Here is a 27,672-nt window from a genome sequence, read left to right as displayed (position 1 = left end):
GTGTGATACAGGTCATGTTGACACCAATATCTCAAAATTAAATGTTTCTCTGTAGCCTACTTATCTCATTAAAGTTTCCTTATCTCTCAGAATTTGTCCTCTGCCTGCTCTCTAATTAGTTTCTATACTTTTTTTTTGTTTCCTCAGTATTATTATACTTTTATCTTTCATCTATTTCACTTATATTTGTAATACTAATTTAGCTGGAATACATGTACACTAATCAACTCAGCTGGCCATAGTAAATCTTGTGGAAATTATTCAATAACTGTATGCAACGTGGCTTTTGTTCGTTCTTTAAAAGCCTCTTTTACATTGTTTATAAACACAATAAATGGGCTTTATGGTGGCTCAGTGGGTAGCAAGATCCCCTCACAGCAAGAAGGTCGCTGGTTCAAGCCTCAGCTGGGCCAGTTGGCAGTAATGTGTGTAGTTTGCATGTTCTCCCCATGTTGGCGTGGGTTTCCTTCGGGAGCTCCGGTTTCCCCCACAGTCCAAAGACATGCGGTACAGGTAAATTGGGTGAACTAAATTGACAAAGAGTTCTGACCAAAAGTGCTTGGTAGTGGTTATTAAGCCAATAAGCATTGTTATGTTTCTACCAGAGGAAAATGCAAATTCCTTATAAATACGATGCTATTGATGAAATCCAGGCATAACACTGTATGACAACATTTCAGATGACTGTTCTAGAGCCTACAGCTAATCGATCTGTCAGATTCTGGAGTGCATTACAACTCTAAAGATAATTATAAATGGTAAATTATCTTAAGTAAAACAAATACAGTTATAGATATAATATACAAGTATATAAGACTTCCCTTGCCACACACACATTGCCATCTCATCTGATAATTGTAAGAAACAATTCCAAAAAGCAACTGACTGTGTAAAGCCACCTAAAACAACACAAAAGCACGATGTATATGTCGAGTTCAGCGCCTAATCAGCCGGAATCAGCTGAGATAACATGACGGCAACCTAGCTGTCACTCAAGTGGCCACGCCATTAATTATGCAGACTAAATATAACTTAATATAAACAAAGCGCATGAGTTATTAAAAAAATCACCCCCTCACAGTTGTTATGATAAATAATCTTATATATGAACCAAAATCGTTCTTTGTACCAGACTATAAACACCTCTTTTTCTGCTGTAAAGTTTTATTATGGGGTCTATTTGACCCCATTTTAACAGTGGGGTCAATAGAAATTTGCTCTATTATGGAGCCAGGACTGGCGGACATTTGATAAATCGCAGCTTCAGTTACTTTCGTATTTGCTTCACGAGGGAGAGCGGGAGGTTTCTGCTTGGCACCAACAATAAAGTGCAACTAGCACTTCGTCACCGTAGAATTTTTTACGATCTATCTGACATTTTTGTCAAAACTGAGATATTCACATGTTCTTATCAAATGACAACTTATTAACACAATGTGATTTTTTGTTGAAAGTTGGTTACATTTTAAGACTTTTTATTTAAAAATAAAACACTAAAAGGTTTTATCTACAAAATCAAACTCCAGCTTGGCTCTTACAGGTTCTTTCTGTGAGCCAATCAGCATTTCAAACGCACACACGAGGACCAATCAGAATCAACTTTCTTTGCATTTGCCCTGTTTGTTTTACCCCAATTTGCATATGTAAGAGAATGTTGATAATTTACATTTAGAGTACAGAGTACATTCTGAGTCCTGTTCCACATATTGTTTGCTATATGGAATGCAAAAACTTTAAAGCTTAATATCTCAAAATCATTTAGAACTTAGATAGAACCTTATAATTCCAAAGTGATGACTTCTTGTGTGTATTGCCTCACCGAATGCCTCCTCAACTGTATGTCACTTTAAACAAGACTTTAGCGTCTGCTAAATGACTGTAAATGTACATTAATTAAAAAAAAAAAAAATCCAAATTTATCCCTCATATACATCTAAAATCATTTAATATTCTAAAAATGTTGTCTTGAGACTGGACAAAGCACACACACACACACACACACACACACACACACAAACTTGCATTGAAAGGAATAACAAACAAAAACCACCATTTTAAATGCTGTCTCATCCTTCAAAGTCTAAAATGAAACTGATTAAAATCTGCTGTAGTATCCTTCATTTTCATGTTCCCGAACCCAGGGCTCTGTCAGATCCCTCCGTGACCCATACGCATTATTATTCTTATCATTTAAGGCCTGGTAGGATTAGCGAAATCATCCCTTTTTCATGTGATCGCTGCCAACTGGAGCCGAGCGTTTCATGTCTGATGCCGTTTTTCAGCTTCTGTTTGGGTGTTGTGCCTTTGGTCTGTGTCTTCGGGTGGTCTGTGATGAGGTTCAATCCCCCCCCCCCAAATAAAAAAAGACTGGATGTCTGCGCTTGGATGAATAATTACAGAGGTCTGATCTCTGCTGTTGTGACAGCCTTAGATTCAGGCTCCGTAAACTTGTTTTCCCCATGTCCTAACATAAAATTCTCTTTTCTTTTGGTCGGAATCCAGCTACTCCTCCACATATTCAAAGTTTTACTCTGTCAGTGTTGGTTCACTACCCGATTGCAGTTTCTCCTGTGATGTGCTCTTGAGTGTTTAACACCATGCAAGTCGTTTGTAAAACACAAAAAGAAGATATTTCCAGCACCGCAGGACTCTGGACCCCCTTGACCATCATTTGCATGCATTTTCCACAGTATGAATAAGCCATATGAGTTTGAAAGGACACGAGTGTGAGTAAATGATGACAGATGTGTAGCTTTAAAAGCTAAAGCAACGGATAAACCAGATAAGCGCTGATCGCTTTAATGAACGGGCATCTATCGCAACAGATCAAGTCATCTTTGTGGGAAGCGGATCATCCATCAGGCAATTAGGGAAGTATGTAAATGAACATCAATATGTGCATATGAATCAAATCTAATTATAGCTGCTGCCAAAGCACTTATGAGATATGACAAAAATAATAATCATGGAGCACGTTTGTGATTGTGATTTTGCAGAGTGTCCGTCTTAATTATGAGTGGGATGAGTTATTAAAGACAATTACACCCTGTAATGTGAGGGCTGGTACTTGTGGGACTGATCATTTAAGCTTAAAGATACTGGGCCCTATCATACACCCGGCACAATAAGGCGCAAGACATGTTTGCCATGATGTGTTGCAATTTTCAGACCAGTGCATTACTAAATTTCACGTTGTGCACCATGTTGTTTAAATAGCAAGTTCATTTGCTCTACTTTGTGGACTCATGGGTGTGTTCTGGTCTAGAAAGGAGGTGTGTTAAAGCGCATTGTTGGTGCATTGCTATTTTGAGGAACTAAAATAGACTGTGCAATAGATCAGCTGAAAGCAGGTCTAAAGTCCAGCGCAGAGCATGTTAGTTGTGCACCTTAAACGCATACACATTGCACACAATGTACAGCAATACACAAATATCTTTACAAATGTAACAGAATTAAATAAATAACATATCACAAAAAAATATTACTTTCTACATAAATGCCTCCATGTCTTCTTCACCTCGGCTTTTGTTTAGTGTTATTATTATTATTATTATTAGTATTATTTATTATATGCATATTTATATTTGAATATACAAACAAGTTTAGATTTGTCCACCTGTCGGGTTTGGACCATATGGGGCATAAGAATAGGATGTGTGTTTGGAAGTGACCACACTTCATTATTATTGTTCATTTATTCATTTGCTGGAAATTAAAGCTGAATTTAGAAACCGTTTTGAAACAAATCTTTGCGCTTAACAAAAATAAATATGTAGGCTAATTATGACTTCAGTGGAATGCGTACAACACTAACTCTGGTACGTTCATTTTCATAACGTATGTTTGTGTATGTGTGTGTGTGTGTGTCACGTTTTGTACCTTGGTGACAAGTGGGACTGAGCCAGGGCAAACACAGTGATACACAATGATGTCTGCATGCCCCCCCCCCCCCCCCCCCCCCCCCCCCCCAAAAAAAACAGCTTCTGCAGATACTGTGTGATTTTGTGAATGTTGATAATATTTTTGTGTGTGTGTGTGTCACGTATAATACTTTGCCCTACTAAAAAAAAACAGCTTAGACCAGCCTAGGCTGGTTGGCTGGTTTTAGCTGGTCGACCAGGCTGGTTTTAGAGGGGTTTTGGCCATTTCCAGGCTGGTTTCCAGCCATTTCCAGCCTGGTCTTAGCTGGTCAGGCTGAGTGATGACCAGCTTGACCAGCCTAGCCAGGCTGGGAGCCCAGCCAAAACCAGCTATGTCCATCTTAAACCAGGCTGGTCAAGCTGGTTTTAGCTGGATTTAGCTGGTCATTTTCCAGCCTGACCAGCTAAGACCAGGCTGGAAATGGCTGGAAACCACCTTGGAAATGGCCAAAACCCCTCTAAAACCAGCCTGATCAACCAGCTAAAACCAGCCAACCAGCCTAGGCTGGTTTAAGCTGGATTTTTCAGCAGGGTGGTGAAAAGCGGGACTGAGCCAGGGCAAACACAGTGATAATTTCTGTTTGTCTCCTCCAAAAACAGCTTCTGTACACACTGTGATGTTCTGAATGTTCATAATATGTTTGCGGCAGATGGACGCGAGTAACTTTCTGTATGTCCAAAACGAAAAGCTTCAGTAAAATCAGAATGACCGCGATGCATGGAAGTCTTTCCATTTCGGCGCTTTACTTTCGTGACGTCACCTAGCAACGGCCATAAACAAAACAGCAGCTTGATGACGCCAGTATGCCGGGGTTCAGAAGGAAAAAAGACACTGTGAACATAAACCAATCAAGAAGGTGGCAAGGGGGGACAATCAAACTTGGGCACGGGGCAGGCAAATGAACTAAGTGTGAAAGCACCCTAAGGAGGCTGAATGATGGAGGCTCGTTCTTTATTCCCGCGCTGCAGATGCAGTTTAACTGTTTTCTCGCTAGTGAAGTGTTCAGTTTTTACACTTACAAAGTCACCTTGCAAATGCGCCATGGCGTGATGCAACTGATCCTTAAAGGGAATGGGAGATGAGACTCTGATTGGTTTAATGCATGTTATGGTAAAAACACAGCCATAACTCACACATCTTTAATGCTTTCATTTCAATCTTGAAGGCTGTCTACATGTATGTGAATGCAGCTGCAAATGCGACCTCCGCTGGACAGCAGCAGCCTCCAAATAAATACAAATAAACTGTATGACAGTCAATATATCATGCATTCCTTGAATAAATAACAATTCAACAGTCAGTTAAAGCAAAATTATTTGCTCTCCTGTGATTTTCTTTCTTCTTTTCTTTATTTTTTTAAATATTTCCCAAATGATGTTTAACTAAGCATGGAATTTTTCACAGTATTTCCTATAATATTTTTTTCTTTTGGAGAAAGTCTTATTTGTTTCATTTCGGCTAGCATAGAAGCAGTTTTTAATTTTTTAAAAACCATTTTAAGGTAAATAAGCCCCCTTAAGCTATATTCTTTTCAATTGTCTACTAAACAAACCACCTTCACTATTTGCATGATACATTTCTCAATCAGACAAGCACCACAAAGTTGCATTTTCACAGCATTAAACCTGTCCGCCATAGAGTTTCCACCATATTTCTGAGGAGATCCCTGCCAAGGAGAGCTCCATTTGTTTTATTCACAACCTTTCCCACCTCGCCCTCCACAAATCATTGAAGAAAAAAAAAGAGGTGTAAAGTAAACCTCCATCATGGGAGGGGAAAGTACCTTTTAAGATGTGACAAAGCCTCTGCTAATGGGGGTTATCCATCCTGGGCTTTCAAAATGTCACATTCCAGTCTTGTTCATTTGCATAACCTCTAAAGCGTCCCTGGAAGCGAGAGTGCATTGATTTAGTCGCAGCCTTACAAGCTACTTGCCTTGTTGACACAGGCAACTCCATCAGAGTTAAGGCAGTCGCTAATCTACTGAGCGTGACTAGCGAACAGATACTTCAGCCGTGTGTCCGTCTAACGCCCGCGGTAAATATCAATAGCTTATGATTGTGTGCTTTCTGAGTGGCGGTGAGCAGTAAATTAACATGCCGGCTGATTATGGACATTGATATCTCTCGTCGCTACTGGTTTGAGGCGCTGAATATTGCGAAAGTCGCTCAGTCAAATATATTTCTGTCCATGAATTTCAGACTGTTAGTGTAGTCTTGGAAAACATTCAACATCCAGTGCTTCTTATCTTACAAATTCTTAATTAGGACAATTACCTTTGTTTGGTCTTGTAATGAGAATTCTTTGTTTTTAAATGGCTGGTTTGAAAAAAAGCTGTCACGTTCGCTTTAATGCACCAGCAATCAATTGAAGACGTCATTAGGAAATCTGCCATTAGTGGCCATCTCTTAAAGCAGGGGTGTCAAACTCAATTCCTGGAGGGCCGAAGCCCGGCACAGTTTATTTCCAACCCTGCTCCAACACACTTACTATTAAGTTTCAAACAAGTCTGAAGGACTCAATTAGTTTGATCAGGTGTGTTTAATTAGGGTTGGAACTAAACTGTGCAGAGCTGCGGTCCTTTTGGAAATGAGTTTGACACCTGTGTCTTAAAGGAACAGTCCAGCAAGAAAAATTACAGTAACATCATATTTATTGCAGCTTTTTACATCCTTATTTTTGTCATTATTTATTTACTTTTCCTTTATTTATTGTTACGCGCTTGTGTGGATTGTGCCTGTTTGTGTTTTTTTTTTCTTTCTCGCTGTTCTCCCGTATCTGTTTCTATTAGTCAATCCATCCGTCAATCATTTCCTCCCCGATGACGTCACTCTGACGTCATGTCCAATAGGCCAAGACTGCCTGGCATAAACATGCGGGCCAGACCAACACAATCTCGTGGCACAATTCGTAACTATTTGATTTATGCAGAGTTCAGACTGCATGATTTTAACCCCGATTTTGGCTCGCCCACAGGTTTTGAGAAATCGCTGACAAATGCCTGAAATCACAGGCAAGTTGGTGCTCGTGCACGTGAGTGACAATCACACATTGAACTATCAAAGACGCGATCTGAGAGAATTGCACATGAATCGCCGATGCCTGTGAGATATTTGGCGTGCTGAATATCTGGAGCTGTCAGCGATTCAAATCATGCTGTGTGAAATGAGTTTTAACTGAAAATAACATCGGCGATCACCTACAACCAATGAGAGAGCAGCATTCACTAGTGTGTGTACCTGCAGGCCAGCGGGAGGTTGAGGGAGAAATTAAAAGCTCTTATTTTCAGTTTATTTGGACCCAACAAATGGAGTAAAAACTAGTGGAGGTTTGTCAGGAGCACTTTTCATACAGAAAGTTAAAAAAGAAAGTTGAGGAGAAATTGCTAATTCCCTTCAAATCCAGGTGAGCAAATATGTACATTTTCTACACCATTAAAGGCTTCTTTCTAGTTATGTAGTTAATAACAAAAGATATACTACACGTAGTTTGGACAAAGTTGTAGGCGCTTCTTCCTACTTTAAAGCCATGCAATGTGAAAGCCCCTGTCGCTGATCCATCTTGCAGTGTAAACAAAGCAGCGACAAAACGATAGCCCAGATATTGCAGATAAATCATGCAGTCTAAACTTGGCATTAGCCAACAGAAAATTAATGAATAAATGTTTAAAGGCAAACTGTGTTTGAGAGGGAAAAAAAATGTGTTTTGAACTTGAACTGCAATACCTAGTTCAATCTTTAATACTGCACTTAATTTTTTCCCCATGGCACATTAGTTCAAAATCTTTTAGAGATAACTTGATTCTACATAATTTCCCCTAAAATAAAATAAAAAGTAAAAGTACTAGTATAAGGACAGTATATGTATAATTTAATTAAAGAGCCCCTATTATGCATTACAAAAACCTCATATTTTGGTTTTGGGAGTCTCCAAAAACAGGCTGATCTGCATGGAAGGTCAAAAAACACTTTTATTGTCTTAAAATGTGCATTTATTTTTACCTAGTTATCCCAACGACTCCCATATATTTCGTTTAATGATTCAATTGTTCCCAAACCCCTCCTTAGCATGATGCTAATCAGTGCTGATTGGTTCCATGACCCAGTCTGTTGTTATTGGTGGACTGTGAGACAGAGAGAAATGCCCACCATGGCTTATCAACAGTTTTGAAGTAGTCAGAGTGCAGAGTGTATGTGTGAGCCCAATGCAAGAGTGCATTACAGCAATGCAGTTTAACACCATTACATTGCTCTACTCTTAACCATGGCACACATTCAGTATTAATCCACACAGCAGCAAAAGCTGAACTATTTTGAAACTTGACAATAGCAACAACAAACAGCAGTGGATCACAAGCTCACAAACGCATTTAAATTAATAAACAAAGCGGCACACGCCGCATTTTCAACATGGTTTTAGACGCGATATGAGAATATAAAGAGTTAACCAGATACAGTACAAGCCACATGGAGCGGTTACAAGTAACAAAACACATTTAAATACGTAATTTGGAGGCTAGAGAACACAAAGAGGCAGCCATTTTTAATCGCACTTAAGTTACTTACACTTATGAAATGGAGGAAGAAACTGATCCATGAACTATCTACTGTAAAGTTCCTGTCAAGTTCTGACCAAGTCCCATACATCAATAGTATTTTCTGATCCTTCCTTTACCAAACAGTAGACAACTAATTCTCATTAGATTATAAGTAGACTGTTAGTTTGAGGATATGGTTGGAGCTAGGCTTAGTCTAAGTTGACATGAAGGCTACTTGCAAAGTTTCTTATAGTCAGTTAAACGTCTGTTGAAGGAGCAGTTTTAACAGATATTAAGCAGACAGTCCACTAATACTCAAAGGGACCATCAAAATAAAGTGTTACCAAACAATTAAGTGAACTTAATCGATTTATGTTAGGACAACATGAAGGAATGAGCTGGAAAAAGTGGAAGTTTATCTTGATCTTGAGGAACGGGAGTCTAGATTTGAGTTATACATTTTGTAGTAAAGAATGAAAACTGAAATCCTTCCAAGAGCAAAGACAAGACTTTTTATGCACATTGAATATGCAAGCATCACCATCACCATCTCTTTTTAAGCAGAGATGAAACTCTAAAATTTAAAGAGAATTCCCAACATGTGGCTGTTTTTTTTTTTTTTTTTTTTTTGGTAGATGTAAACTTCACGGTTTCACGTCACATTAAGCGTGCCATTTACGAAAGCGACATCCGTAGACGTAACTCTGAGATTTTTCTAATAAGAAAAATAGCTTTTATTTCACACGCCGCGTGTAGAATTAAGAGCTTGCGAAAGAGTGTGTTACTGTACGGTTGAAAACAGTGCGAGCCGAGTCCCTGCAATGCTCAGGGCAGTAAATCGATTGAGCCGTGTAACATTCGCCAGCGTGTGTGTGAGTGGAAGAGCTCAGGGTGATTCATGGGGGGTTGTGAAAGCCGTGATGAAAATCGATGAGGAATAATAAATTAGAAACAACAGAGTGGATTATGGAGGTTATTATGGCATGGGGAAGAAAAGGAAAGAGAGGGAGACTGAGAGAATAAGTAGGTACCAATCGTCTTTACAAAAAGAAACGGACAAGAAATACGAGAGCACATGCATGGCTGTTTGTCCATATAGATGTTTTTGGCTCTGTAACTCCTTCCAAATAAACTTTTTTATAAAATAAAAAGAAACTATACACCTGAAATATAAGGAGGGTGTTTAAACTACTTATTTAAAAAGACCTGAATCAATACAGTTCTTAAGATTGTTTTACGTTTAATCAACTAAGAATTGTAAAAACAATTAAGTTAACTGAATTGATTTGTGTTGAGACAGCATTAAGGAGTATACTAGTAATGTAATTTTCTGGTCCTGTTATTCATGTAATTCATCCTCTGTAGTTCAGCCATTTTTTTGTTCTTTCCACCTTAATTGGGTTCAGGTTAGAGCTCTGGGTGGGCTTTCAGAAACAGTTACCGAGATGTTGTGAAGCCACTCCTTCGTTATTTTAGCTAAAACTGCACTGTAAAAATACTTTGAAAGCAAATTACATCTAAGAGTGATAACTTCAATGCTTTGTTTACATCACTCAAAGTTTAAATGTTGGAATGTTCTAAATGAATAGGGTGTAGGGGGATAACACAGTGGAATAGAACACAGCCAGGGACTATGCTTCTAACTACTGCGCTAGTGGTGTAGTTGCAAGCGAACAAGTTTGCGACGCAGTTTGCTAATGTTCATTGGAACGACGGATTTGGGAAACATCAAATCAAAGAACTACTGTAATACAGACATATTTTATCAAAGCAAACTTTTATTTTGGATGTGATTAATCACAACTATTCCTTAAGTATCATTTATAATAATAATAATAGTAATCATTTCAAAAACCAATGACAAAAAATAGGTGGCATGGTGACTCAAGCTAAGGCTAAAGACATGCGCTATAGGCAGGGCCGGCGCATCCATAGAGGCGACCTAGGCGGCCGCCTAGGGCGGCAGTATAGAGAGGGCGGCGTCCGGCTACACCTTCGTTACCACCCACGTCCTCAGTTATGTCCACGACACCTCCCTCAACACCCGTGTCCTCAGATATATTCGCCAATAGACGACAGAATAGAGAGGACGGCGTCAGCGACACCTCCATCAGCACCCGCATGTCCTCAGTTATATCCGTGCATAGGGTGGCAGAATTGAGGTCCGTGACACCCGCATGACCTCAGTTATATCCGCACATAGGGCGGCAGAATTGAGGTCCGCAACATTCGCATGTCCTCAGCCTTATCTGCGCATGGGGCAGCAGAATTCAGGTCCGCAACACCCGCGCATCCTCAGTTATATCCGCGCATAGGGCGGCAGAATAAAGAGCCCATTGTCCGCGACACCTCCCTCCTTCCCTCCCTTAGCACCCGCGCGTCCTCAGCTATATCCGCGCATAGTGCGCCGGAAAAGAGGTCCGCGACACCTCACTTCATTTTCATAACCGGTCACTTTCGTTTTCACATTGGGGTTGAGGGCGGCGTGATCGTCCTCTGCCTGGAGCGGCAGTTCAGTTTGCTCCGGCCCTGGCTATAGGTGAACTGAATAAGCTAAATTTGCCTTAGTATATGAGAGGGTATGTGTGAATGAGTGTTCCCCAGTACTGGGTTGCAGCTGAAAGGGCATTCACTGCGTTAAACATATGCTGGAATAGTTGGCAATTCCTTCCGCTGAAATAGAGACTAAGTCAAAGGAATAAATAAATGAATAACAAAAAATACATTTTACAAATCAAGACAGATCAAAGTCTTCATTTAATCCTGAAGGCGGCATCATCAATAAATAATACATCCAGGATATTTTTATTTTCGAATGTATTTGTCTATATCACCACCTTCACAAGGTGTTATTCCTTACAAAAACATGCATTTTGCAATAAAAGTCAGCCAGTGAGAGCTGTGCAGGTAAACCTCATTCTCCTGAGCTCAAGGGGTCGACTGACTAGCGCATTAGAAACTTGGCTTTGGATCCCACTTAATGCATTATGCTTGCACTGAGAATGTGAGACTGGGCTGACTTTATTTTCAGATTTTTGCTGCTACAAGTTTCTGTACAAATCAATGTAACATCATTCCGCACAATCCATAGCAACCACAACTCATTTGCAATACAAGTGCTGCCAAGATACTAAGAAATGACAAACCCAGCACAAGTTATCTTTAAAACAGCATGCATGACTGAAAAAAAAAAATGTTTAAGGAATTAATTAAGATTTATATTCATGAAGTGTGCTCGTTGCACAAACAAAAGAAAAGCACAATGCATTCCAGCTGATTCCTCTAGCCTAGAATGAAATGATAGCGCAGCAGCGAGCAGGTGAAGACGGAGATAGTGGAAACTGACTCATCAGTAGTCTGCGTACGTTTTCATTTTAATTAGGACTTTTCAGTTTGTTTTTGTCCGACGTTATTACAATTTGACCAGATGAAAAAAAGCGTGAATTAACACACCTCCAGCGCAATTCGTGCATCCGTCCAAACAAAACAACACTCTGGAATGAAAAACGCTGGCACAAACAACATCCTCCCAGCGAAATATTAAATGCATCGGCTTTTGTTAGACTGAAAGGTGGCGTGAACGGACATCGCAAAGGTCATCTTGTTGAGCAGATTTACACGATGTGCATTTGTAAACGTTCCCAGTGCAGGGTGATCAAGCCACTACGGTGATGCATGTTGAAACGGGAGAGTGTGTTAATGTGGCAGATGCGATAAAGCGCTGATATGTGTGAAGTGACAAAGTCGTGACAGTAAAGGTGACGGGTTAAGGAGGATGGTGGCTTCTGGATGAGGGTGTTTAAACAGGCCGGCGTTATTAATCTTAGCAGGAGCGATCAATCTCAGCTCTTTGTGCGTTACCTAAATGTGATGGAGCACATTCGAAATACCTTGTGATTGCTTCTGTTCGCTCATTTAAGTATTGTAATTTAATCGGATAAACGGGGAGCTCGACTCATGCTGTCATTTATTAGCCGCACCTGCATCTCTCCCAACACCATTCCTCATGTGCGCGACCCAAATCGCGAACAGAGACGGATTGAAATGTAAGGTGTTACTCATTGGTAATATTCCCTTCCATCAAAGCTCTCAAAGATGCTGGTACTGTTTAGATCAGGGGTCACCAATCTTGATCCTGGAGGGCCGGTGTCCCTGCAGGGTTTAGCTCCAACTTGCCTCAACACACCTGGCTGGATGTTTTAAGTATACCTAGTAAGACCTTGATTAGCTTGTTCAGGTGTGTTTGATTAGGGTTGGAGCTAAAATCTGCAGGACACCGGCCCTCCAGGAACAAATTTGGTGACCATAGGTTTAGATCAAACCAGTGACATGTTTTAAGTGTTTCATGTGCACTTTTATTCAGTGAAGCTAGTTCTGCATTCAGTAGCAAAGCTTTGAGATGGAGCAGAATACCAGGGGAAGCATTTTTTTCTCTCTACACGGGTGCTAATGAATGCCAAACAATAAAGTGTTCAAATAAGATGCTTTAATGGAATTGCAGGGGCTTCTATGCAGCTGGCCTCTCACGGCCCGGGCAGCTGAATTCCGGGAAAGAGTTGTGCTCAAAGCGGACGTGCTGCTGCCTCCATCTGTTTCCTCTCTCAGCGCTGACTAGATGAGACCTCATGCCAGTTTGACAAGGGGACTCCATCTCTGCCGCCAGTGGTCAGAAGAGAACACTCTAGGAAAGACTTGAGCAGATGATTGAGAGGAAACAAGTCTGTACAATGGGGAAACTGCTGTCTGGGGACTTTAATGTCATTAACTGTAATGGGTTTTGGTTTAGTGGTGTATTAAGCTGCTAATCGGATGATTTTCTGATATGTCCGAAATTAGGGTTGGACCTTGGTGAAACTGCAGTTGGATAAGAACTATGAACAGAACAGTTTGAAAACCAGAACAGAAACACACACTTCCATGTTCACAAGGGTTTACTGGTGCAATATTAATGCAGGATTTTCAGAAACAATTAAAGGTTTAGGATATTCTGTTCATATACTCAACCCAGGCTAATTATGGATACGTACCCAGGGGTCCGTTCTTCGTACGTGGATTACTCAGTTAGCTGGATTTGGATATTGACGATTTGACATGATCCAGGATCGTTTCGTTCTTCAAAGCTGATCCGAGAGTTGTTGTCATAGCAACAGTTCTGCTAGGTCAAACCTGATCGGGAGCAGCTTCAATTTATATAAACAGGATTAGATCGGCTCAGTTCAAGCAAATATAATACAGAAAGTATGTTCCGAATTCTGATATTATCTTACAGTAGTAGTTATATACACTTGGGAAAATAGTACATATTCTTTTAACTATTTAAAGTTATAGTCATTAATAAAATAAATAAAGTTATACATATTAATAAAACTTATGCAATCTGCACCCTCGAAATGAAAGTACAAAGACTGCCACCTGGTGGTGCAAAGAGAAAACTTTTTAGATCGCTTTAGTACAAATTGTGTATTATAGAAATGCAGAATATGTGACTTTTTTTAAAGCAATAATACATTTATGCAGTCATAAACATGTTTTGATAGTTAATATGCCGGTGATTTGATGCTTCACAAAAGTTGCAGACGCCTTTACCAATATGAAAATGCTTTTGTATACAACCAGTTATTCTTTACACCGATTAAAAAACAGCTACTATAATAAAGAAAATCTTTTCTAAATGTGGAACTAAACACATTGATTTGCATTGAAATACATGATGAATACTCTTGACATGAAAGTGTAAAGCCTGCAGCTCACAACAAATGTGAAAGGTTATTGCGTGTCATATTTACCAAGCCGTTTACTGCTAATTTGATGTAATTTTGCTCACATGGATAATTGAATATTAATCAGATGATGTCATTACGCTGCTGTGCCGTCAGCCAATCGTTGCATTGCTGATCATGATTTCGAGGATCGATAGATCTGTCCTTCACAACACACACAGCGATCTCAGATCAGTTCATCCAGACATTCTAATCTGATTCGTGAACTCGTTTGAAGAACCAAATTAGCGAGAGATCAGTTATCAAGATTAAAAGATCCGGGATCTGCCAAATATTCTTAGATCATTTAAGCGAGGTACAAAGAACGGACTCCTGGTCTACATTTGTGGGGACAGCAAAATACGTAACTGGAGTTATGTCTGCTCACAGTTTTCCTTTTGCAAATCCACCAGAGACCACTGTGTATGCTTTCTGATGATCTCGAGTTTCTCTTGTTCGTCCCTCTTCTTGCATAAATCCACCAGAGGACGGAATATACACTTCAGCCGAACAGGCCAGCTTAGGTCAGTTGACTGACTGATCGACTGGAGGAAAAACTATACATGAGGTAGGCAGCTGGTATCGCAAATAAAGAAACAGAAGTGGGCGGCGGCATCATACCGCCCCATAGCTTTCATTTTAAAAATAAAACGTAGCCATGTGTACCTCTGGCTACATAATTCACGCTCTTCAGAAATGTAGACAAGGGTACGTATCTACAATGAGCCTGTGTTGCATATATTTGTAAGATACAGATTTGAGTAAAAAAAAAATTTGGTCCTTCCCATTAGGTGGCCAACCACTATTAGGTGTGGTTTATTTCTTAATCAATTTCGAGAGGATCACATGCTTGATCAACTGACCCAGCTGGGACTCAAACCAGCAACCACTGACGCACTATGCCATCATATTATTATTACTCATAACTAATTCTGAATAGAGATGAAATCCTGTGGTCCCCGAATTCGAAACAATGTTGTTCTGTTGGCTTCATCGAACATGGACCTTTAGCATGTACTGGGGCAGTATGCTGCTGAGTGTGACGTGGCTGAAATGAGAATCAACACCTCCAAGTCTGAGGTCGAGGTGCTCCACAGAAAAAAGGTGGTTTGCCATCTCCAAGTTGGAGGAAAGTCCTTATCCCAGGTGGAGGAATTCGAGTATCTTGTGGTTTTGTTCATGAGAGTTAAAGAAGGTACTGAGCCGAAAGGCTAAGCTCTCGATTTACCAGTCAGGGTGGTACTGTAGGCCACATCCTAATAGTTAGGGTGAGGAGCTCTGTCAACCGGGAGGATCTCAAGAGTAGAGCCGTTGCTTATCCACATCGAAAGAAGTCAGCTGAGGTGGCTTATGCATCTGTTATAGATGCCTTTTGAACGTTTCTTACCTAGGGTGGTGTTCAAAGCATGTACCACCGGGAGGAGGCCCCGAGGAAGACGTAGGACACCCTGGAGGAACTATGTCTCTCGGCTGGCCTGGGAAAACCTCGGGATCCCCCTGGAGGAGCTGTAGAAAGTGTCTGGTTAGAGGGAAGTCTGGAGTTTTCTCCTGAAAATGCTGCCCCCGCAACCCGGCCCCAGAAAAGCGGAGGAAAATGAATGAATAATTAAGATTATTTACTTATAACTTGTGTCTGATCCAACCATTGTTACTGTGTACAAAATCTTTGAATCTCCACAACTGCATCTTCTTCAATGATGGGAACTACATGCACTTTTTAAAAATTTGCATTCCTTTTTTCCCCCAATCGGACAATATGTAGTGTTACCAATTACTAACAAATTCTTTGTGATGCTGTTTACTGTAAAACACATGCTTATCAAATATTCATTCACATTTCTGATGTGAGATTGGTGATGACTTTTGTTTTATTCATCTACAGTTCTGGGTTTATGCCAGTCAATTTAATAATTAAGATTGGTTGTTGGACAAAATATGCCGTATGGGCTCCTTCATTAAAAGAGAAGGGGAACAAATTTACAGAGTGGTACAGTAAGAATACTATGTGCTGTTACAATGTAATAGTCAACAAGATCCCTCTTCAAATTAGATTGTATATTTCAATAGATTTGGCCTGATTGTCTGAGGTTATATAAATTTGTGTGAATTACAGAGTCACATCTTGTGTAGTAATTAGGTTTAATTTGTTCAACTCCTGCTGTAATTCTTTCTGCAATTCAACTTACATTGTCTTGTGATGCATAGTCTCTGCATTTTTTCCCTGATTCTGTTCGTTACTTTAAAAACTCTGTTCTTGGAGTGGTCAGACTTGCTTTTATTACAGTAATTTAACAGGTAATCTCAGATGTGAATAGCTTTCACAGCTTCTGCTATTAGACTGTATTAACCTCTGATCTGCAGACTGGAAAAAGACAATTGTGATTTTATAAATCACTGCAGGAATAATAATATAAAAACAGAGCTCAATTATGCCTGTGAATGGCTTACTGCCTGTCTTGTCAGGGTTTGTGCTACCATTCTCATATGAAATAAGTTAATTAAATGGACATTTTAATGCCTTTTTTTATATTTCTTTGAAATTACACACGTGTAATACATCTTTGTAAAGATGCATCAGTAAACTGTCATGTGTATAATATCTATCAACAATTACGAAGTAATAGCAATATGGTTCAGAAGCTTTAAACGTAAAGCTGGAGTGTAATAATACTGCTTGGTGACTTGTGGAACACTTCCTCAATATTTAATTTTTATATAATGTACATACACTGCACCGGGAGTCCTGCTGGCCTCTGATAATAATTTTTTAGGGGTTTTACCTTTAATGACAGGACAGTGGAAATGTACAGACAGGAAAGTGTGGGGAGCAGAGGTAGGAGAAGGATCGGCAAAGGACCTTGAGCCGGAAATCAAACTCAGGTCGCCGTGAGCATCTCCGTGCTATGTGTCAACGCACTAACCACTAGGCTATTGGTGCCGACATTTTACAAAATATATTAGTATCAACCATTACAAACCATTATTAACGTGCAATTTCATTGCAGTCGTGACACACCAAATAATGACAATACCCAAACATGTTCCATAGCTGGCCCAGTTCAGGCCGAGTTTTGGGTTATTAACTTGGCTGAAACTAGACCCAGATATGGTCCATGTTTGGCCCTCATATGGAAGCCAGACATGGTATGTTCTGTAATTCACTGCGGCATGTGGGCCAAGCAAAAGCTGATTGTGTGGGCCAGAGAAACTTTGCTGTGAGGGATTTTATGCACTCATTTTATTTCAGCTAGTTATATAGTCTTAATTAAATCGTTAAAAATCAAGGTATGATCATATTTTATTTTGGTAAAATAAGCGTAAGGCCTTTGCCTTTCATATAAGCCACTTCTAATACCAAATGATCAACTAGAAATCAAGCTATTATTTGTTGTTCCTAAAACTTGGATAGGCGACAAGACTTTTGTCAGATATGTGTTATGTGTTCAACTATTTGGTCGGACAATGGAACACAAGATTAAACAGTGGAACCAAAGCAAACTAGATCAAAACTGAAAAATGACATACACATGTAACAAATGTACCCTCAAAACAATATTGAAATGTTTGAGCGCCAACCCAGTTCGAAATAGTGTTATGTTACACCGTACATGGATGGCAGAGCAGATTATACAGCACTACCATAGATGGATTGGAATAGGCTTAAACTACCAGTGAAGCATTCCACTATAATTGGCTAATGTGTAATAAGTCTACAGGGCAAGTATCTGTGGGGCTCGGGGATGTTGAGATTTAATTTCCAGTGTTTTTCAGCCACTTTGTGAGATGTAGATTTAAAGCTCATTAGCGCTTTAGGTTATCCTCTTAAGCCACAGACGAGAGAGAGCCAGCATTGCCTGACTAGCTCATTCCCCAGCTCATGCTTCACAGTGCTTTATCATTAGCTACAAACTGCAGATTAATATTTCATCGGATGTGACATCAGGAGAAGCCTCCAGCTAGAGCGCTGATATCTTATTCTAACCGCTTTAGCTGTGAGCGTCTTGTCTGCACAGCCTCGAACTATGATGGATGGAGCGAGAGGGGAAATGACTCGACCGTCGTGATGATTATTATTGGAGAACGGATTGTAGTTGGCCCATTTTCCCCCTAAAGAGATCATTCATTTTTTGACTTGTACAGGTGTAGTAATTGAATTCACAATAGGGCTCAGCCTTGTGACGCAGCATAAATCAGCGAGACAAATGTGTGTTTTCTCACCTTTAAAGTCCTCATGAACCAAAATCGGTGACTTTTTTTTTGTGTATTATGATGTAGAGAAACGGACTATTAAATGAGAACACAATGGGTGTGGCTTGTTTTTTTTGTGAGCTGATTGGATGCTGTTAAGATCTGGAAAAGGGTTTCAGGAAAGTTATTACAAGCTAACAGACTCCTCACCATTTCTCTTTGTTGTCAACACTGACAGCTTAAGGGGCGTGGTTAGGCATGTTAGCCACGCCCAATAGCTCAAACGTAATCTGATAATTTAACTAAGAACAAACAGGAAGTGTTGTTCTGTTGGGGATGTTTTCATCCACTCTGGGGTGATTTTAAGTCTTAATTTAGCCACAACATTTTCTGTGTTTCAGTTTATTTTAACACATTTCGAGAAATTGTTTGAATAAATTTACAAATTTACAACTCTTTTGTTATGTTAGGGATGAAAACATCCACTAAACTGCTGTAAAAAGGCAGCCGTGCTTTAATACACAGTCTTTGTTTTTGTTTACTTCATGTAGTTCCGAGAGCTGAGATGCATATTTTGATTTTCTCAGACAAATCAAGGTAAGAGTGAAATTTAAATGCAACATGGACCAAAGACATACGTAGAAACGTAGATTGTTTGTCGAATTTATTGCTTGTTACAGTTCAGTACAGGTGACAGAAACACATACAGGAATCACAGGACTCAATTTTCTAATCCCCATAGACAAGAAAAAATAAAGTAGTGACTGCAGATTGAAGGAAAGTAGTGGAGTAAAAGTACAGATACAGCACTAATAATGTACTCTGGGGGAAGTAAAAGTACACATTTTTAAAACTACTTAGTAAATTACAATTCCTGAGAAAAACTAGTCAATTACAGTAATTTGAGTGTCTGAAATTTGGTATTTTGCACCACTGCGAACATTGCACCAATGTTATTACAATCTTTCACATCCAAGACTGTGATGAAAGGTTAAAGTCCAGTCCACAAAAACTTTTTATATTGAGAAACATTTTTTTTTCACCAAATCATTGACATAATTTATGAATTTGGCAATTAAAGAGTTAACACACTGTAATTGAAAAAATAAAAAAAAAACATTTAGTAGTTATAATCAGGACTAAGGTTGATTAACATATTTATGCCAAAATGATTGAAAATCTGATGCATTTTTACAGCAGTTTAAATTAGTGGATGTTTTCATCCCGAATATAACAAAAGAGTAGTAAATTTGAACAGTGCACAAGGGTTAAAACTGTTCAAAGAGACAAAATACTGCTTTAATTAAAATTATGGAATCCACAAGAAGTCATTTAAAACATCTTAATAGTGAAAATAGATCACTCACAAAACAAAGACTGCTAAAATTGGAACCAAAAATAAATAGGTGATTTTGGCATTCTTGTCTCTAAGATAAAATCAAAAGATAACCCCTGTGTCATTCTGGCATCTCTTAAATCAACCCTGTTTGCTTGAACCTTGAAACTTGAGAATGGCATCATAATTTGCAGTCCTCCTGTCTAGACATATGTGTAACTTTTCAATTTTGTGTCATTCCAACAGCAAGCAACTATAATATATATAATAAGCATGTATGCTTACTAGAAACTCTCTGAAGGCCACGTTGGTCAGAGAGGAACGAGAAATGCATCTGTCTTATATTAAATTTAGGCTTGGCTGAACCAAAACAGCCATCTTCCTGTCTTCATCAATGCACCGACCTAGTGCACATTTCATGCGCTGTCTTGAATATTTGAAACCAGTCTGGAGTCTTTATTTTCTTCCCCAAACACAATCGGAGAAGGTGTTCTGATCATTTCTGCAGGTTTGCCTTTTGTTTTGTTAAGTGGGTGAGCTGCAGAGAATGAAAGAGCTGCCGATGAGACGAAAAAAGTCTGTTTGATTGTTGTGTTGCTCTGTCACAGAACCTACAGTAAACTTTCTCGTTGCGTATATACGCTATTGAAGTGACTGAACTGACAAACACTAAGGCTGTTGGCAGGTTTGGTTTGATTAAAACACTCACTTGTGCATTTTTTTCCCTGTCAGTGTGGTTCATTTGAAGACGTGAACCCTGCCTTATGAATCTTTATGTGCTTTGTATACGTCTGAACAAACTATGGTGCAGTTCGACTGAAATTTGAACGCAACATGGACCAAAGATATACGTAGAAACGTAGCCGAATTTATTGCCCATTACAGTTTAGTACAGGTGACAGAAACATATATCCTTGCAGCAGATATACACTTACCTGTCCATATGCTTTTTAACGCAAAATTTTAATCCAATCTCTAAGGTTTACAGAGAATAGCTCGAGTATTTATATATAGTGAGCGGCAGATTTGTGGACCCAAATGCCTTGTTGATGCCAGAGGTCAGAGAAGAATGGCCAGACTGGTTCCAGCTGATAGAAAGGCAACAGGAACTCAAATAAACACTCAGTACAACCTGGGTTTGCAGAAGAGCATCTCTGAACACACAACACTTCTAACCTTGAGGCAGATGGGATACAGCATCAGGACCACAGAGGGTGCCGCTCCTGTCAGCTAAGAACAGGAAACTGAGGCTACAATTCACACAGGCTCACCAAAACTGGACAATAGAAGATTGGTAAAAATTTTCTTGGTCTGGTGAATCTCGATTTTTGTTGAGACTAAAGTCAATTGTTTTATTTTGATTCATCTAGTTTGGCATATTGGACAACAATTAATGTCATGCCTGAAATGTTTCATAATGTCCTATCAGAAAGACTATCATGTTCATTAATGAAGGGTTGTGAATACTATAACATGTATAATTTACTATAGTATGGTACAAAAACACTGTAGTATTTTCTATAAATATATTTTGTCATCCTGTAGGTTGTGCCTCACTAACTATATTTACATGTATCAAGTGATACAATTCCACCATCCAAATGTCTTCTTGATCAGATTATAACGTTTTTAAACCACCTCTTACAATCCAAGGTTATTTGTGCTCAATCGAACCAGTAAAGTAGTTTTAAGTCTATATACAATGTTAAGAGCTCATTAAAATGCAATAATTGTGCAAATGGTACACAGTGCAGGCCAATGAGAATTTGCAACACAGGCTGAATATGTCCTTTAGCCTATATGTTTGTGAAACTTCATAAACTTGATCAACTTTCATTTGTTTGGAGTTTAAAATGAACACTAGGGGGCAGTGTGGCGCCTTTTCACACTAATGATATTTACAGTGACATTACAGATCTATAAAGGAATTTTTTTGTTAGTTATTCATCAAATACTAAAAAAATACTACAATACAACTTAACGCTGTCTGTGATTTGTTCACTTATATTCATGTGGACAAGTTTTCTGATGTGGTTAGTTTGCTTGGTAGATCACGTTGTAAAGTGTTGGGTTAGGTTAGAGTTTAGGCTTGCTAACTCATCTATATAATCTATAAGCTCCGCCTTTTCTTGGCTGTGTAACTGAAACGCTACAAAATATACAATAAGTAACCTATTTCAGATTCGCTAAAATAAAACAGCGCCCTCTAGTGAATTTGTCATTTGTAACGTGCAACAAAATATAACCGGAGCAACGTATGTTATGTTTCCCAAAAATGCAGGCTGAGGCACGTATTTCCAATGAGCCGGGGCTGAGAATTTGATATCACTGATGAAAAGCCTTCATCATGTCGCTCCTTGAAGAGGCCAAACAATCAGCTATGATGACAGTGAATATCTTTCCTGAAGTAAATGCAACATTAGGTGACAAGTTGTTTACATCTTTGATGTCTTGCTGCTTCTGTGTCACTGATTGTGAGATTACATGAGAGATGATGCATGTCATCTAGTCTGACTGCATTATCCGGCATCACTTCTGATGTTCATATCTGTTGTAATAACTTACATTAAACAGAAAACTGAATGGAGAGTACGGTAGGCTGAGTTGACAAACATATTGACCTACATGCAGTTTCAAAGGGGACCTATTATGCTAAAATAAATTTTATACCGAGTTTAAACACAGTTGTGTGGCAATAGTCTGTGAATATAAGCAGGTTCTAATAGTAAAAATGAATCTGCAGTCTGCAGAAACATTTTGATTGACATTCTCCCTTTGTACGTGTCATTAGAGAGGGAAAGCTTCACCGACTAATGACCATCTTTGCCTTATTTGGATAGGAGGTTAGTCTTGTTTTTAAGTCTGCCACTATGCTGATACATAGGGAAATGTAGCTTCGCCCTTTTTTGAAAAGAGCAAAATCTCACTTGAATTTTAAGTGACCGTCAACAAAATGGCACAATTAGGATCAAAGCCTAAAAGGGGCAGTTTCAAAAAGTTATAAAACATTATAAGTGAGAATGTGAGCTGAAACTTCACATACACACTCTAGGGACATCAGAGACTTAGTTTACATATTGTGTAAAACGTGGCATAATTTTGGAAATAAACACAAAATAAGCACCACATTGTGACTAAATAATAAACGCATCTTCTTGCCACATGTACTACAGCAACAACTAATGCCTATAAGAATTAAACTAATTGCATAGTAAATGAGAGCCAATACAGAACTAAATGTAAATAGTTTAATTGACTAATAATGTGCATTTATAACGATAGGCAAATGCGTTTATGCCAACACAATCTCACGGCAATTCGTAACTTTTTCATTTAGTGGCTATGAATCGTATGAATTCGTACGATCTAATTCGTACAATTTAGTATGATTTGCTTATCCCCCAATGACGGTTGGGGTTAGGGGTGGGGTCAGGTGCCACGCCTCCTTTTTAAAATCGTACCATTTCGTACGACTGAACTCGTACGAATTCGTACGAATAAGCCACTAAACTGGCAAAACGCAAAATACTTACGTTTTCTCGTGAGATCAGGCTGTTTATGCGGTAAAAAGTACAAGTAATTAAATCCCATTTAAGCTCCACTAGTTAAACAGTTTTATTTCCTTTCTATTGTTCTAGATTTGATTTAAAGGGCACCTATAATGAAAATCTACTTTTGTAAGCTGTTTGGAGAGAAATGTGTGTAGGCATAGTGTGTCCACAGTCATATTGGAGTGATATAAACCCAACAAACCCAACTCTTTTTTTATTTATTTTTTTCTTGATGTTAAAAAAGGATCCAAATCCCAGTGATTTTGAGTACGTTTTTTCCCGCTCACCGAATTGATCGACAGACAGCATGTTTCTACAATAACATGTATACACATGTCCACACAACATTAATTTTTGCAAATAAACTGGGATTAAAATATGTATTCCAACACTCTGTGGTTTATAAAACTTATACATTTTATTTGTAAAACTTATACATTTTATTTGTTTGATTTATTTCAAGTTTAAAACGTGCATGTTTGTAATAAAGAAAGTAAAATCACTATGTAGTTCTTAACCGCTGTAATCACATGGATGTATATCATCAGTAAACACCCACATATGCGTGTGTGTGTGTGTGTGTGTGTGTACTGCATTAGTTGTGTGAGACTCATCATTTCAGAAAGGCTTGAATAAACTCCACTGCAAATACATGAAATAAACTTTCTTTGTAAATGTATTTCATTAAAAAAAAAATTCAGCTTCATCCGAGTATGTCACTGTCAAAGAGTACGTTTACATGGACACCAATAGTTCAATTTTAATGTGATTGAGACAATACTCTGATTAAGAGTCGACCATGTAAACAGCGACTTTTGATTAATTCAATCAGATTAAGGTCATAATCGAAATAAATAGAAATCCAATTAAGGCATGTGGAGTATAGTCACATTATTTAGAAGATACATGTAAACACCTTAATTGAATTATTACCATCATGTAGGACTTTTCGCTATGTTTTTCGACAGGATAGTCCACACACATGACTGTCTGACACTCTCTGCACCTACCGAGTCAGTGCAGACCACGGACACCTGTTATGCGAAATGCGGAGGTTTTATTAATTCTTTTCAGCATGCCGTATGAACTTTCATTAAAAAAACACTCTTCCAGCTGTTTATTGTTGCATCTAATATCTCGTTTGTCATGGGGGGCATGCATGAAATGTTCCTGAATGAAAGTGAAAGTGCCAAACTGCAGTTAAAGTCGACAAATTAAAAATGAAACACCCGAAATTACATGAAACTCCAGAGGAAATGTGGATACTGTGGTGACGCAATGACATTAATCGAAATATGCGCTATGACATGTAAAACAGGATCATAAAAGAAACATTCAAAAAGCAACACATGTAAACACCTTAATCAGGCATCCAAGTCTCCCGAAAGTTCCTGGAGTGTTCCTCAAAAGCATAGAGCCTGCGTCCAAAATCAGTATGTGAGCCGAGTAGTATGTCTGAATTCATAGAATTTAAAAAACAGAATGCAAGAAGTACCCGGATGACTTATTACTTCTGGCGAGATTCTGGAGTGCGCATCCCATGCATGCTGTGCTATCCTATGATGTTCCGCGAGTGAATTCATGAACGGGAGCAAAACGACGCAAATTACGCAGGTACGTCATGTGACTGTCAAAATGGCGGATGTAGTACGTCCGAGTTCCATTCATACTTTTCACATTCATACTGTATAGAGCGTACTTTTCTAACGGCCGAGTAGTACGTTTAAATTCAAATGCAGTACCTACTGAGTAGTAGGCGGTTTCGGATGCAGCCAGAGACTCTCGGATGCCCGCAAACGAGTGACAATATCCCGGAAAATCCGCATATCCCTCTCGGCCCTCAAATACATCGTGCACCCTTCTCACCCCTCCCCACCGCATCCCTCCTTGCTCTTCAGACACGTCACGTGCACCCTGTCAATCATCCCACCAGCAAATCATCTCAGTCTTGCCCTGGAATGACTATTTTCAACTTGGGATGTCTACCTTAATCATATTATGGTCTTATTAAGATTAAGGCAACTAATCAATTACTGATGTCCATGTAAACGTAGTCATTGTGTTGTTTATCTGGCATTATACATGATGAGAAGCAGACACACGTGGGAACGGTGGGCGGGGAGAAGCAGCTCATTTTCATTTAAAGCCACAGGCTACAAAAACAGCTACAGTATACTCAGACACCAAATGGGCAGATTCTGGGGGCTATAATAAATAACCTGATAGTTATTTTGAGTTGAAACTTTACAGAAACATTCTGGAGACACTTTTGATCTTGTAAAGGGGGTACAATAGGTGCTCTTTAAGTTTTAACATGACTTTATATGTACGGAAGGAGAATTTGAGCACAGACAGTAAGCAGATGCTGTCTGTCACACTTTACAATGAGGTTGCAGTACTTGATGTAATTACTAACATGTAGTGATTAAGAACAACACTTGTACAGCAATAAGATGTTGTTAGCACTTTTAAATTTTCCTTCCGTCATAGTACATGTAACCACAGAAGCCTCAAGCTTTAAATAGGAAAATTATTAAACACTTAAGATGCTATCAGAATCTTCAGTGATCTATGCTAAGCTAAGCTAAATGTGCTCCTGCCAGATGTAAAGACCGGCTAAATGGATCCAAAAATGGTAAAACTCAACTGTTTAACTCTAGGGTTCTAGTAAAATTAGCTATTTCCAAGTGTTTCTTTAAGGGGCACACATGCTCTGTGCACAGAGGGGTGCCTTTCATTATAGCTAATAGATTATTGTGCGAAAAGAAAACTTAACTACCAAAACCATATGCCAAATTATGAGCTTTCTGTGTGACCAGAGCCCTTAGAATTATCCAAATCTTTCCCTGTTAAGCCACCTCTGGTGCTCACACCCCTCTCTCCCCAAATGCTATATTAAAAAGAGAATGAAAAACACAGAAGAGGTGTATTTTTAGTACCAGGCAGTTAGTTAAATGAGGCATATTGGGAGGTTTGTGAAAAGAGGCAGGAGGCAAAATGATGATGATGAGGGTCATCTTCTTCAGAGTCTAGCTTTTGTCTGACAGCAGAACAAGAGACGAGAAAAGGGCCATTTTGTCTGGCTAAGTGCATGTCATTTCATGTTGTATGACTGCGGTACAATGCTTTGTTACTTTCATCTCAACAGTTCTCGATTTTGAGTTTAACCATCACCGTACCGGCACCACAACTGCTGCCTTTTATTGATTATGGTGAAAGTGGCTAACATTGTTTAGTTTAAAAAGTAATAAAGCTAAAGTAGCACTAAAACGTTTCAGGTTCTATAGGTTCCTATATTCTTACTGATTCAAGTATATATATATATATCAGAGCTCAAAATTAACCATTTTGCCTTTTAGCACCGGTGCTCCTAACATAAAAAATGTAGGCGCATCAGCCAAAATTTAGTCACACCCACCGATTATAAGCACCGTTACTACAGGTGTTATACAAACATATTTATTGCATTTAAAATCAACTCTAATCAAACTAACAAGCAAAAAAAAATTTAATAATAATGATAATAATAATAATAATAATAAATATATATATATATATATATATATATATATATATATATATTTTATATATATATATATATATATATATATATATATATGTATATATATATATTTTATATATATATATATATATATATATATATATATATATATATATTTTATATATATATATATATATATATATATATATATATATATATATATTATAGTGGGCATATCCCTTATTTTCACATCCCAATGTTGACAGGTATGGTGTAGATGGTGGATTAACATTCAGCACATGATCACTACTAAGATGTGTCATTATTTATAACTTTAGATGCCATGGTTTCTCACACAAAATCTGTCATTGTTATCCGTATTCTCATCTTCAACGCTTTACAATTTTTCGCGGTAGTAGTTCTCCCTGTCATCCCAAGCCATAAGGCATTGACTGAGTGATTGACAGCTGATATTAACCAATCATTCGCGTTCAGTGCTAGAGCAGTGGTGGGCCAATAAGAAGAGCGTGAAGGCGGGGCAAGCATTACGGACTTGGCTTTGTTTACTGCAGCGAGTTGACATGACAACTGTTTTAAACCATTCCTGAGCACTGCGTTTCACGTTTCAAGTGACATTCTGCGTGAATGTCTCCCGAATCCGCACATGTGGTGAACATTTTGCAGTAAAAACAGGTAGCACACAACAATTTTAAGCACTCGCAGAAATGCTCTAAAATATATTTTGAGGTCGTATAGATAAAATTTCGGGCGCATATGCGACCAAAATGGTCGCAATTTCGAGCCCTGTATATATATATATATATATATATATATATATATATATATATATATATATATATGTGTGTGTGTGTGTTTTT

Source organism: Danio rerio, chromosome 16 (assembly GCF_052040795.2).
Source record: "Danio rerio strain M-AB ecotype USA chromosome 16, GRCz13ab, whole genome shotgun sequence".
In the NCBI taxonomy this organism is placed as follows: Eukaryota; Metazoa; Chordata; class Actinopteri; order Cypriniformes; family Danionidae; genus Danio; species Danio rerio.
This window is presented reverse-complemented; position numbering follows the sequence as displayed.